A 15,106-nucleotide genomic window follows, 5' to 3' on the forward strand; every position below is an offset into this window, starting at 1 on the left:
GAGGAAGAACCCTGAGTCAGCCAAAGCAGTGGGGGTGGGGGTGGGACTGGGAAAACTGAGTAGGCAGCAACATTGCCCAGTAGCCCACAGGCAAAAACAAACAGAAAATGGGCCTTTCACATGGTGGGGGAATCACAGGGATGAGGCACAACAACGGGAGAGGGGGCTCACAGGGATGAGGCCCAACAAAGGGAGGGGGGAAACACCTAGCCATGGGGGGGGGGGAGGTAGGACCCTGAGTCAGCCAAAGCAGTGGGGGGGGATATTTTCAGGAACATGCGTGGGGGGAGTCTTATTTTTGAAACTTACAGTAGGGGAGTCAGGGTTGGGACAGGGCAGGTGAGGGGACTGTGAAGGGAGACTCTGAAGGTCAATTTAACAGAAAAGGGTCCATTTAAAACCCACAGCAACGCAGGGCTGGGCCAGCTAGTTTTATATAAAAAAAGCCAGCCATACTGGCAAGTAAACCTTACTTCAACACTGGTGACAGAATAGCATCCTTCACCGCTCCTGAAGGCAGCAGGTGAGCTGAAGGAGCACTAAGTAGCCCACCTGGCACACATTCTTCCCTCCATCACCTCAGCTGCCTCACCTGGCTGTGTACGCATGATTCTTTCAGGAAGATTTGAAGCACATTCTTTCCCTCAAAGAATTATGGGCATTGTAGCTTGTTAAGGGTGGCTGAGAGTTGTAACCCCTTGAGAGATAAACCACAATGTCCAGAATTCCCTGAGGGAAAGAAGGTATCGTACTTTGAAGGTGCTTTGAAGGTAGTGTTTACATAGCCTCTGTCTAACGGTAGGACTGGCCCTGGGCGTGGTAATGGCAGCGCAATGCAGGCATAGTGACAAGAGATCTGTGTCTTCTAAGGTAAACCATTCTCTTAACCAGCAAAATGTCACAGCTTTGTAGTAAATTTTTAGATCTGGCAGGGAGAATCCACCCCTTTCTTTTGTATCCGTTAGCAATTTATATTTAATTCTAGGTTTCTTCCCGGGGAGGGGCAGGGGGTGTTTTTTGTGGTTACTGCTGGTTTCTTAACAGCAACTGGTTTCTTAAGAGCATTAAGAAATGTCATGCTGGACATTTTTCTTTCTTCAATGTGCATGGAATGTGGTTTATTATGTTTGCCCCAGTTGTAAGAATTTCAATGCTATAAGTGCAAGTTTGTTGTTTAAATGCATATCTTTGTGCTGAAGGGCAGTAAAATTAGCTGTAGTCCTATCTTAAAGAAGAAGGTGATTGATGAGGCCTTGATGGGGCTGGAAGGTGTCTTTAATGGTTTTATAGCAGGTCATTTGCCGAGTCATGTTTTCTTTGGGTGAGCATCCCGCATTGCAAACTTGGGGGGGGGGGTATAAATCAACTGCAATAGCTTTGATTTGGAGTTTACCAGTAAATCAGGCAAAGGTGGGTCACTGGCCTGGCAAAGAGGAGCACAGTATTTAATGTAATATGTCTACAGTAATTGGTTTCTTCCCTGCCCCCCTGCCCCCCCCCCCCCGATTCAAAGGGAGGAGCAAAGTTTTGCAAAAATCTCACAGGATAATCTGTGAGGAAGGGGGAAGCTTGTGTTTTCTTGCTTAGCTATTTCCTCTGTTCAATGGTATGCATGTTTGCTGTTTGGATGTATGAATCTCTTTTCTTTATAGGGCTCTCTCTGAATTGGAGTTGGGCTGTTCTGAAGTTGTGCCCTTTTTTTTGCTGAGGCGAGGTGTGCAATTTCTGAGTGGCTTGATAGTTTTGCAGCTTTGTGAGGGAAATCTCACGCTGTGTCATCTCTGTGGTTTATTTTCTGTTTGGGAATGCAGGCCTGCCTAGAACCAGCTCAGGATGAGTTTTTGGTATGCAATCCTGTTATTTCCTCAAACCAATGCCTTCAAGTTACCAGTACAAGAAAGGAGATTCAGGAAAAACTTTCTGCCTCAGGAGGTTGTGGACTCCCCTTCCTTGGAGGTTTTTAGGCAGAGTTTGGATGGCCACCTGTCATGGGTGCTTTAGTTGAGATTCCCAATCAGACAACTGTTGCAGGTTTTTGAAATGGTTCAAAATGCTGCAAAAGCTGTTGTCCAGAAGTTAAAGTTGGATGAGTTGTTCACACTGTTTCTAAACGCATTTAGATCTCTGAAGGAAAATATTACTTTGCTTGTCTCTGTGAAAGGTGGGGACATGTTAAAGCAGGCATCCCCAAACTGCGGCCCTCCAGATGTTTTGGCCTACAACTCCCATGATCCCTAGCTAACAGGACCAGTGGTCAGGGATGATGGGAATTGTAGTCCAAAACATCTGAAGGGCCGAAGTTTGGGGATGCCTTTTGATAAAGTATTACAATTTTGCCCCCTCCTTATCTACACAGAGAGGATATTGTTGGCATTAATGGAGAGAAAGGGTTATAACGAAGTGTTACATAGTGACTTGTTAGCAGAAATCACAAAACAATGGCTATGGCTGTCCTGATGAATCCATATTTTTAGGGGGGGAAATCAACCTTCCTGTCCTGAGTAAAAAAAATTGGTATGTTACATGCATTTCAGTGACTTCCAACCAAGTAACAATGTATAATTTAAAGCCCCCGCACCTTTAATCACTATTTTCTTTTTGCCTGCCCCCCCCCCCCGCAATAAAAAAAAGGCTAGTCAACTCTCCTCTGACTCGCTGCTCGTCCTGACGCTGGGTGATGAGCTGGTGAGAATGATGGGTGGGGGTTCTCTGTAAGGAGACCCTCGGACATCCACCCCCAAGCCCCCCTCCTCCCCTGAAGTGGGCTGTGCCGAGGGCGACAACGTGAAACCCAGAAAGTCCATTTCGTCCAGACCTGTGGGGGTGAAAACCTGCTCCCAGTCCTTGATTGAAGACTGCTCCCCGTTCCACCCTCTGAACGAGGGTACCTCCTCCACCTCCTGAAAAACTGCATCCCACCCCCACAGGGATCCCTGCTGGTTCTCTGCGTCCTCCTCCTGCTCCTCCTCAGGTAGAGGACCTTCAAAGCCTGCCTCCCTTTCGTCACTTGGTGGGAAGCCTCGAAAGTCGTCCTCGCTGCTTGTGGGTGCAAATACCTCCCCCACCCAGATCCTCGGTGGCTTGGGCCTATGCGGGAACAGAGCATGGAATTCCTCCACCAGGCATTCCTTTTGCACACTGTCCGCTGGCACCCAAGCGTTGGTGGAAGCTGGAGCCCCCTCCTAAGCCACCAGGTACTCCAAACTGTCCTTCCCCCATCGAGAGTCCAGAATCTCAGTGGCATCATTGACCACCTCCTCCTCCCTTTCCCTTGAGGGTGCTGCTGGGGGTGCTACGCTGTCCCGGAACTCAGTCCCCTCCCTGTAAGGGGAAAGCAGCGATCTGTGAAACAAGGGGTGGATCCTCATGGACTCGGGCAACTCCAGCCTAAATGCCACTGGGTTGATCTGCTGCAAGTCTGTGAAGGGTCCCAGCCTTCTGGGAGCCAGCTTCTTGCACCTCCCCACCTCCGAGGACAGCCAAACCTTATCCCCCTCCCGGATGAACTCCCCTGGTCTCCGATGGCGATCCACCCCCCCCTCTTGTAAGCCTCCTTGGCCTTCTCCAGATTCTCCTTGAGCTGCTGGTGCACTGCCTCCATTTCGGTAGCCCAATCCTCTGCTGCCAGCCCCTCTTCAGCTTCCAACCCCCCCCCCCGGAATGCCCATGGGTCCCGCCCATAATTGGCCTTAAAGGGCATGACACCTGTGGAGACGTGCACTGCGTTGTTGTTTGCGAACTCCGCTAGGGGCAACCGATCTACCCAGTCTGTCTGCCTCTGGTTGACATAGCATCTGAGGTATTGCTGGAGGATCGTGTTGGCCCTTTCCGCTTGACCATTGGTTTGGGGGTGTCTAGCGGTGGAGAGGCTCACTTCCATGTGTAAGAGGCTTATGAGCTTGCGCCAGAACCCGGAGGTAAATTGTCTGCCCCTGTCCGAAAATACCCTTGAAGGCAGCCTAAACATGCAGCCTAAATACGTGGTCCACAAAGAGCTTCGCCATCTCCTCCACTGACACCGCCCTTGCGCATGCTACAAAGTGGCACATTTTGGGGGCAGGTCTGTGATGAAATCCACTGAAACTACCTCCCAAGGCCTACTGGGTGTGGGCAAAGGTTCCAACAGTCCTGCTGGCGCCGCCCTTTCCCCTTTTGCCCTTTGGCAGGTGTTGCAGCTCCTGACCTATTCCCTCACGTCCTCCCGCACCCAGGCCACCAGAAATGTCTCATGACCAGTTGTGTAGTTTTGTCCCTCCCAAAATGACCCGCTGTTGGGTTGTCGTGCAACTGTTTGAGGACCTTTCCTCTCAAGGAGGCAGTGGGCAGATACAGGGCTCCATGGTGAAAAAGCAACCCCCCTTTCTCCTCAAACCCGTTTCCTGCCCCCCTTCCTGCCCTCAAGTCTCGCAACGTGTTCTGGGCAAAAGTGTCCTCTGCAGTCAGTCTGGTGAGTTCCGCATCCCCCCGCCCCCCCCCCACAGGTCCATGCTGATTGTGGGAAAATGTGCCGAGGCACCGGCGGTTCCTCCTCTGCCATGTACTCTGGCTTCCTGAACAGGGCATCCACCCTGACGTTTTGCTCGCCTGGGATGTAGTGGATGGAGAAGTTGAAATGGGAGAAGAACTCTGCCCATCTGACCTGCCTCTGGTTGAGGACTCTGGCTGTTCAGAGCGGTGCAATGGCTCTGTAGCATACAAGAGCCCTCTCTCCACTCCGCTCGCTGGGTGATGAGCTGGTGAAAATGATGGGTGGGGGCTCTTTGTAAGGAGACCCTCTGATAGTGCCCTTAAAATTCCTGCCAGCTCTCCATTTCAAAGTAGTAACCCGAATCACTACTGGCCATTCTCAGATCAGCATCCATCTCCCTCAAGGACTGTCCTGGTCTTTACAGAGCCTCCTCATTTCAGCTCCATCTCTTGTTCCTGGATGACATTTGTTCAAAATCAAACCCCTTCAAGCCCTGATCAGTCAAGCCCAAAGCCTTTCTGGATCAAGGCACTGTGTTAGACCCACTGAAGAGAATGACAACTGCATGGCAGAAACACCTGGCAGGCTGTGGACTTTGACATACCCGGGTCTTTAGTTTGCAACTTGTGCTTAATTTATCCATGGATAATGTTGATTCTCCGCACCCCCCTAGGTACCCCTTCCCTGGTTTCCAAAATAACAAATGCACAGAGATATTTTAACCCACCGATGAAGATGTTCATTTGGAAAACATTCCAGCTCTCCTTCCCCCCCCTAAACACCATGTTCCTGTCAGTCTGCTGCTGTCACTTTGACAAGTTACGGTTTGCTATCGAAGTAGGGATGGCTTCTTGTTTACAACACATTGCAAAGTAACTGACAGTTATATTTTTAACAAGTAGCATTGAGAACATGGCAGACCTCTCCTAAACTGTGAGTAATTATAGGATGTTTCGCTGCTAATGGAGTTAAATGTTGTTTGGAATTGTAAAAGGTTGACACAAACCCACTTCTAATTCTAAGCAGGGGAAGGATAAGGCCAGAGCTCAGGAACCTGTGGCCCCCCAGATGTATTTATGTTATATATAACATGTCTATACTGCCTCACATTTCCAAAGGAATCTCTAAGCAGTTTGCAACCTGTCTTAAATAAAACAATATATACAATATATCAGACACTACAGATAAGAGTCAGATACAAATACAATCATGATCCACATTTAATGCAGCATGATTTACAGGAAAACAAAATATTCTCTTAAAATGTAAAAAAAGAAAAAAAAAGAAAAATCAAATGAAAAAAGCGGCCAAACAGCTCAGTTGCTTTGAGCATGGTGCTGATAACACCAAGGTCACAAGTTTGATCCCCATATGGCAGAGGTTTTCAACCTTTTTGAGTCCACGGCTCCCTTGACTGAACAGTTGGGCTGAATTTCCCTTCATCAGGAATGCAGCAGGAAGAAAAAGGGGGTCAAACCTTCCAAGGGAAAATAATCCCTTTTGCTATTGTCGGAATTGGGGTGGGGGTGGGGGCAGCCATGGTGGAAGCCTTTGCCTAGCTATCTTTAGTGTAAGCAAGCAAGTTTGTGAGAATGGTTTGCTCCCCTAGGATGGCGGATGTTCAGGGATATGAGCTGTTACTAGCAGGGAGCTCTGTGTCAGCATCCTTTTCAGAAAACTCCGCAAAGATTTAACCTCCAGGAGGATGTTAAAGGGAAGAAGGAAAGGGATATGGGAGTTCGCACGGAAGCTGGAGTAAATCCCAGCAGAAATGCTGAGTCAAAGGCATCTTCCCCTTTGTTTCTTGGCAGCTTAGCATCCTGATGTGAGATCCCATGTTAGAAAGGAACTTGACCATCCATTTGTAAACATATGCATCTTTTGTTCAGCAAAGTCCTGAGAGTATTTTAGCTTGAAATGGGAAAGGGCCATAGCTCAGTGGTAAAACACCTAACTTCCTAACTGCTGAGTCCCCAAGCCTTGTTCCAAGACAAGCATTTAGAACAGAGTTTTCCAAACTTTTAATGTTGGTGACACACTTTTTAGACATGCATCATTTCGTGACACAGTAATTCAGTTTTACTAGGAAACCAAAGGGTAAACCAACCCCTTTCCAGCCCCGGGAGGAGCACAGGGAGAGTTTGCTCGACACACCTACGCACTGCAGCTGACACACTAACCTGTCGCGACACACAGTTTGGAAAGCTCTGATTTAGAGTGTTAGACTTGGAACAGGAAAACTAAGATTTGAATTTCCACTCAAACTATGAAGTTCACTACGGAACCCTGGATCAGACACCATCTCTCAACCCAACCTACCTCACAGGGATATTGTGAAGATAAAATAGAGGAGAGAACAATCTATGCCACCCTGAGCCTTTTAGAGGAAGGGCAAGATAAAAGTGGAAACAAACAAAGAAACAACAACAACACTGTTAGTCCTTGGCCTGGGAGCATCGTGATTTTTCTAGTAGTGAAAGTAGGCAGTGTGATGTTATGGGAGTCCACCTCTCATGCATTAACAAGGAGTCGAATTCAGTTTATCTTGGCATGAGCTTTCACAGGCCAAAAGCCCACTTTGCCGCCACACTTGTGTGGGTAGACTATACCCATCTATTTCTGGGAATAAAGAAACTGCAATAACATTTGCCTCCTCTGAGCGACAGAGGAGGGAAACATCAGAAGTGCTTTGCCATCCTCACAAAACCAGAAAGGCTCTAATGCAGAGATCCAGCCCGTAACAAGATGACTTGTCTCTGCCTGTAAGAGATCTAGTTATGAACTTTGATCTAGTAAAAAGCCTAAATCCTTTTTTTTTCATTTCTGCAACAATTATGTAACTAGTCCTGCCTACAAAATGCATTAAATTTGACTGCTAATAAATTAATTAAGGACTGGAGCTGGGCAAGAAGGCAGATCTTACAGGCTTGAAAAGAAAGAAAGAAAGAAAGAAAGAAAGAAAGAAAGAAAGAAAGAAAGAAAGAGAAAGAAAGAAAAAGGTTCAATGAGTAGTTAGCTGTAATTTGAAATTAAAGCCTGGGCAAACATGCAGAGTTGAGAGACAGCATACAGTGCTCGGTGACTATTGTCTGTCTTGAATGAGAGCAACAATAATAAAAACAATATCAGGAATTTATACAGGGCATTCAGTTCTAAGGCATCTTGCAAACAACCACCATCTTAACCTAGGTGGGTGGGAAATCTGAAGGGAGTTGAAAAGCCGTATCCTGTGTTCTGCTCAGTTTGAGATGCCAGGGTGGAAGTGGAAGTGACAGGAGCACACCACATTTCTCCACCCATTTCTGGGCTGGAAACAAGGGGAGGGAGAAATTTTGACGTGCTCTTGAGCATGTCTACATTTCTTGCAGGTTTGAGGCCATTCCAGGGCAGCTTTGTTTCCTTCAGATAGAGGCCACTTCCTGATCCTCCCACAGCACCCCCCCCAAATGCCCCTCGCTTTGATCCAACCACCTTTGGAGCTAGGACACCAGCCATGTCAGGACCCTGGAGGATCTGGCAGCAGGAAGGAGAGAGGATCCAACATCAGATCTCCCTCTCTAACACTGAATTGGGAACAGCTGCTTTTGGAGGGTGAACAGGGGAGCAGAAATAGCAGGGTGGAGGTGAATGTGGGTGGGAATGCAGGTGCTTAACCCTTTCCCCAATCCCTCTCTGATAATCCCACCACCATCTAGGGTTCCAAACAAGCATAAACATACATGGCATCCTGTCGTTTGGAAATGGAGCTTTGTGGAGTGAGACCAAGGCTGGATTAAATTCTAACACTTCTTGGGTCCAAGGATAGATGGGTCTGGCACCCACAAACTCATAACAATGGACCTGAGGCTGCCTTCCATCTTTGTCATTGTACCTAAAGGACAATTGTGGCAGGAAATGGATGGCTCAGTGCTTTTAACCAGCCTGGGAAGAGACAGAGGGTTGGGGAGCCTGAGGCTACTTCCTTGCATTTTGAGACTGTGGCCCCACCTGCACAATACATTGAAAGTAGCATCATACCACTTTAAAGAGTCGTGGCCTTCCTCAAAGAATCTTGGGAACTGTGGATGTTGGTTGAGGAGTCTGGAATGCACTCTCAATTTTTATGGGGAGTTGGCCATTCCAGAAGCAGCTTCAGAGCCTGACCTCATGAGCTACTTCCAACATTGTATATGCTCCTTGATGCCGGCTCTCCTAGGAATATGCCTAGACCAGGGGTTCCCCTCAAAATTTTCTCGAGGACCCCTCATCAAGCCGCTATTGTGACAAGGACCCCCATTAATTCCTAATCCTAAAATTAAAAAGTGAGAGCCAAATTAAGAGTCTTTTTATAAGAGTCCAGGGAGGAGGGAGGGGAATGGAGAAGACAGGGTACCTGCGCAGTAGCGCACAAATGAAGCCGACGCGCGCAAAGCATCTTGGGGAGTTGAGCATTAGTAGAATGCGCGCGCTGCCTCTTTGCAAAACAGTAGTGTTTGTAAAGTGCCACCTAACGGCATACAGCAGAACTACTGCCTCATCTAATTCTAGTTTTGCACTAGACTCTGCTCATGCAGGAAGCGGCCAAAACAAAAAATCTGTTATCATACGAAATATATTTAATATATTTTTTATTCTAATAGCATCTTGCGGACCCCTCTGGCATAGCTCGCGGACCCCTGGGGGTCCCCGGACCACCTGTTGGGAACCACTGGCCTAGACTGCTTTTACAGCTGAGCCTGCTCTGGTATGGTATGAAAACAGTGGCATGCCACACAACTTCTCTCTTACCTCAGCACAAAGAAACACAGAATTACCATCTTTATCCTGCCTTGCACTTGTAGTTCTAAATTTAGCCACACAATGGCGATTTGCAGCTAAAAATATGCTTTCCTATGTGGTCTAGCTGATTGATTCATAGACCAGGAATTAATTGATGGAAAAGATCTATGAGTCATATTCTACCTCTGTTTGCACTGGATCATTTTATGCAAAATACTGTTTCATGGTTCACTTCTCCAAGCTGGAAAAACTTCTGGAGGCAACCTTTAGGTACAACTTCATAGAATCATCTGCGCCATATTCTTCAGGTCAGGCATTGTTTTTGTTTTTGGAGAAGCCTGAGGCAAAGAAGGTATTGAGGAGTTCTGCCCTTTCTCTGTCCCCTGTTCGCATTTCACCATCTTCTCCTCTCAGTGACCCCACTGTTTCCTTGTTCTTCCTTTTGCTACGGACATACCCATAAAAGCCCTTTTTGTTCTAGGAACACTCCAAAGTGAAGAGCTCTGAATGGTAAACAAGCAGTGATCATGTCCTCCACTGGGGAGGCAGACTCAGCTGTGTTTAAAAACTAATTCTAGAAGGGTCCAGCAAATGGCACAAAGATCTGAAATCTGTTTTCCTTTGGATGCCTCTTCTGGTGCTGCTATGAATAGGCCTTTTGGGGCTCCGATGCTTGGGGCAAGGAGGGAGGGGGGCAATATTTGCAGTAAAAAGCAGCATTACTGTTGCCAGGTAACCGCATAGTGCTAGGGAAGAGTTGAAAGCTGGCCTGAGGAAATGGCTCACTGTGTAGCTTTGATCAGTGACTCACAGGGAAGGAAGGAGGACGCAGAAGCCAGAGGCAGAGCCCAAATGGGAGGAAATGCATCCCTGCACATAAAAGATGAGAGAATTTGATGAATTTCATTTGAAAATGTGTAAACAATTCAAGCTGAGGGAAGGAGAAGACAAGCTAGCCCCTTAATACAGTAGTTCAAATTTTGTTCTTTGCTTTCCTGTGTCCCTATTGACAATGTTACTTGACTGCTGTGTCTGAATATCGGATGTTCAATGGGGAGCCGTTGGGATTACATCTCTTCTCCCCACCTTTCTTGTGCAGCCAACACCCAAAATTAATGGAGGTTGTGAAGGGGGCATTGTGCCAGGACCCTCATCCTGAGCAGCACTCTGGGATCTGATTCTGACATGGCTGAGGAGAGGGCTGAGCTAGTGCTAGTAGGACTGGGGCCCCTGATCTAGGGCAGAGGTTCTCAACCTTTTTGGCCAACTACATTTTTCTGCGGCTCCCCTGTGGGGAAAAGCCCTCCAAGCCTCAGGAGCCCAGTTATGTCCCCCCTTGCCTCTTGTGGAAGGTTCCCCCAGCTCTCCGTGGGAGTCCTCTGGGCAGCAGGCTGCCTCCCCCCCTGGTCTCTGAGCAGAGGCAGCATAGCAAGGTCAGGTGGTACCCCATGCAATTTTTTTTCTGTAACCCCCCCCCCCCCCGATTGCAATTTTTGGGACGGTTGCCCAGAGTTGTTGAGCTTTTTTTGGGGTGGTACATAAAACCGTGTCAGCATGCACTGCCTTTCGGAGGTGCCAGCACCACCCACCGATCACATAAAACTGCCCACTGGGGATACAAGTGCCAGGCTAATCACCGGCTGTATTTGTGCGATCAGCGGGAGGATTTTCACGATGACGATCGCACCAATAGTGAAAATCCACCCGCCAGGGGTGTGACCAGGGGCGTAGGAAGATAGGGGCGGTGGGGGTGGGGCGCCCCGAGCAGCACGATCCCAGGGGCACCATTGCGGCTGCCCGCCCCGCCCCCAAAACATGTTCACCGCCCCTATGCGGGGCACGCCTCGCCCCCCAAATGCCCGCCCGCTCGCCCCTGTGCACGGCGTGCCCTGCCCCTGCGTGCGGCATGCCCCGTCCCCAAACGCGCCCCGCCCTCAGAATATGTACCACGTCCCTGGGGGCAGCGCACCTGCTCTCCACCCCGGGTGGCGGAACATGAAGCTCCGCCCCTGGGTGCAACCACTGCCACGTCTGTCCACCCTAGGGGGATTTTGTCACACACACCCCAGGCATGACACCTGGGTCAGACCACACCCCTCTTGCGAAGCCCCTGGTCTCTGAGCCGCCCCCCTGCCAAAAAGAGAGGTGCCTGGGAAGAGGATGCCCCCCCAGCCTTAGTGGCCCAATGGAAAGTGGCCCAAGGTGACCGTCAAGCCAGCACCTTACTCACCTTGGGAGGCAGCAAAGGCGCCCTGCATGGTGGAAAGGCTCCCCTTCCACGCAAGCCTTGCACACAGCAAGCACAAGAAAGGCCAGTGCAGCGCCGGCCTGCCTGCCTGCCTTCCCAGCCTCCCACTTGTCTGCCCATTTCCAACAGCAAAGACTGGCGGACTTGGCCGGCTGGGCTCCCTCACCCACTTGCTTGCTTACTCCAAGGCTGCCTCAGCTCCTGGCAACCAGCACCCCCTGGCCAGCCCCAGAGGCACCATTCGCCTGCGGAGCTTATAGCCAGGCCTAGGGAGGGAGGGAAAGAGGGACAGAGGCCAGGGTTGCCCACAGCACCCCTGACCATCATTCAAGGCACCCCAGGGTGCCATGGCACTCTGGTTGGAGACCACTGGTCTAGGGACTCCTGAATCAGGCTATCCAGAGTCCACAGCCTCTGTTCCTGACCCACTACATGCCAGGGATCACAACACCTACATCATTCTGTCAAAGCAGGTTATGAGCCTGGAGGGGACTCTTTGAGGCCTGAGTTTTATGGACTCCTCAAGGACAGGGCAGATCCTAGGGGTGGTCTCAACTCATAAAAGGCTTCAGTCAAGTCCTAGCATCCCATATCCTCCAACAATTATCCAATGGAAATAGGATTCTATTCTACATAATAGTGGTCTCTTTCAACTCTATGATTCTATGAAGAGGAGCCATTGATGAGCACCCTTTGGGTTCGGTCAGTAAGCCAGTTACAAATCCACTGAATGGTAGCATTGTCTAGCCCACATTTTACCAGCTTCTTTACAAGAATATCATGGGGCACCTTGTCAAGGGCCTTGCTGAAATCAAGATAGGCTATATCCACAGCATTCTCTTCATCTACCAGGCTTGTAATTCTGTCAAAAAATGAGATCAGATTAGTCTGACATGACTTATTTTTCAGAAACCCATGCTGACTTATAGTGATCACAGCGTTTCTTTCTAGGTGCTCACAGAACGTTTGCTTAATGATCTGCTCTAGAATCTTTACTGGTATTGATGTCAGGCTTACTGGGCAGTAATTGTTTGGGTCCTCTCTTTTCCCCTTTTTGAAAATAGGGGCAACATTTGCCCTCCTCCAGTCTGCTGGGACTTCGCCTGTTCTCCAGGAATTCTCAAAGATTATTGCCAGTGATTCTGAAATCACCTCTGCCAGTTCTTTTAATACTCTTGGATGTAGTTCATCTGGCCCTGGAGACTTGAATACATCTAAATTAGCCAAGTATTCTTATACTACCTCCTTACTTATTCTGGGCTGTGTTTCCCCTGCTGAATCATCTGCTCCATATTCTTCAGGTGGGCCATTGTTTTCTATTTTGGAGAAGACTGAGGCAAAGAAGGCATTGAGGAGTTCTGCCCTTTCTCTGTCACCTGTTTGCATTTCACCATCTTCTCCTCTAAGTGACCCCACTGTTTCCTTGTTCTTCCTTTTGCTATGGACATACGCATAAAAGCCCTTTTTGTTGCTTTTAACCTCTCTAGCGAGCCTGAGTTCATTCTGTGCTTTAGCTTTTCTGACTTTGTTTCTACACGTGCTGGCTATTTGTTTGAATTCCTCTCTGGTGATTTCCCCCCTTTTCCATTTTTGGTACATATCCCTTTTAAATCTTAACTCAGTTAAAAGTTCTTTAGATAGCCACCCTGGCTTCTTTAGGCACCTTCCATGTTTCCGTCTCATTGGTATTGCCTGAAGTTGTGTTTTTAATATCTCCCTTTTTACCATCCATCCATTCATCATGAACCCCCTTCCTTTTTAGTATTACTGTCCATGGGATTAGCATTCCCTTTTAGTATTACTGTCCATGGGATTTCACCCAGCGTTTCTCTAAGTTTTCTGAAGTCGGCTTTCTTAAAGTCTAGGATTTGAGTCTTAGTATGCTTGGCTGCTCCTTTCCACTGTATAATAAACTCTAGAAGAGCATGGTCACTCCCACCTAATGATCCTGCCACTTCTACCCCACTAACCAGGTCATCAGTATTGGTTAGGACCAGATCTAAAATGGCTGATCCTCTTGTTGCTTCTCCCACTTTCTGGACAATGAAATTGTCTGCAAGGCCAGTGAGGAATCTGTTTGACCTTATGCTCTTGGCTGAGTTTGACATCCAACAAATATCAGGATAGTTGAAATCCCCCATTACTACTATCTCACTTCCTTTTGAATGCTTGGCCATCAGTTCCAGAAAGGCATCATCTGTGTCCTCAGTTTGGCTTGGGGATCTATAGTAACTCCCACAATGAGATCACTGTTATTTTTCTCTCCCTTGATTTTGACCCAGATACACTCAACTTCACAGGTATACACATCCCTGACATATAACACTACTCCTCCTCCTTTCCTGTTTGGTCTATTTCTCTGAAATAGATTGTATCCCTCTATTTCTACATTCCAATCATGAGACTCATCCCACCAGGTTTCAGTGATGCCTATTATGTCGTATTTAGTTTGCTGTACCAAGAGCTCAAGTTCATCTTGTTTATTTCCTATGCTCTGTGCATTAGTATACAGACATTGAAGACCATTGATCATTCCCCCATGTCTCTTATTTAAGGAACATTTTCCTCCCGCCACTAGGTCTGCATGCTGTTTGCTCCATTTGGTCCTTGACATTTGGATGATCATCTTCAGCAATTGATAGACTCCTACCTTCAGGACCACTGTCTCCCTCCCCCACATAAGTCAGTTTAAAGCCCTCCTGATGAGGTTTTTGAGTTTCATGGCAAAAATATTCCTTCCAACCCTTGTGAGGTGCAGCCCATCACTTGCCAGAAGTCCGTCTTCAAGAAACTGCAGACAGTGATCTAAGAATCCAAACCGTTCCTGTTTGCACCACTTGCGAAGCCAGTTGTTCACTTCCCCTATTTTTCCCTCTCTCCCTGGGCCATGTCGTTCAACTGGGAGGACAGATGAGATGTCAATTTGTGCATTTAATTGCTTCAACTTCCTGCCCAGAGCCTCATAATCACTTTTGATCTTCTGGAGGCTATGGCTTGCAGTGTCATTGGTTCCCACGTGGACCAAGAGGAAGGGGCATTTGTCATCCTGAAGGGTTCTTCATCCTGGAGAGTAGTGACTAGTGGGGTGCCACAGCTAAGGTTCTGTCTTGGGCCCAATCTTATTCAACATCTTCATAAACAACTTGGATGATGGGCCTGAGGGCATCCTGATCAAGTTTGCAGATGACACCAAATTGGGAGGGGTGGCTAATACCCCAGAGGACAGGATCACACTTCAAAAGGACCTTAACAGATTAGACAACTGGGCCAAAGCAAACAAGATGAATTTTAACAGGGAGAAATGTAAAGTACTACACTTGGGCAAAATAAAAATAAAATGATAGGCACAAATATAGGATGGGTGACACCTGGCTTGAGAGCAGTACATGTGAAAAGGATCTAGGAGTCTTGGTAGACCACAAACTTGACATGAGTCAACAGTGTGATGCAGCAGCTAAAAAAGCCAATGCAATTCTGGGCTGTATCAATAGGAGTATAGCATCTAGATCAAGGGAAGTAATAGTACCAGTGAGGTCTGACCAGGAGCTCTGGTCAGACCTCACCTGGAATACTGTGTCCAGTTCTGGGCACCACAGTTCAAGAAGGATATTGACCAGCTGGAATGTGTCCAG

Source organism: Zootoca vivipara, chromosome 7, assembly GCF_963506605.1.
Source record: "Zootoca vivipara chromosome 7, rZooViv1.1, whole genome shotgun sequence".
NCBI lineage: Eukaryota > Metazoa > Chordata > Lepidosauria > Squamata > Lacertidae > Zootoca > Zootoca vivipara.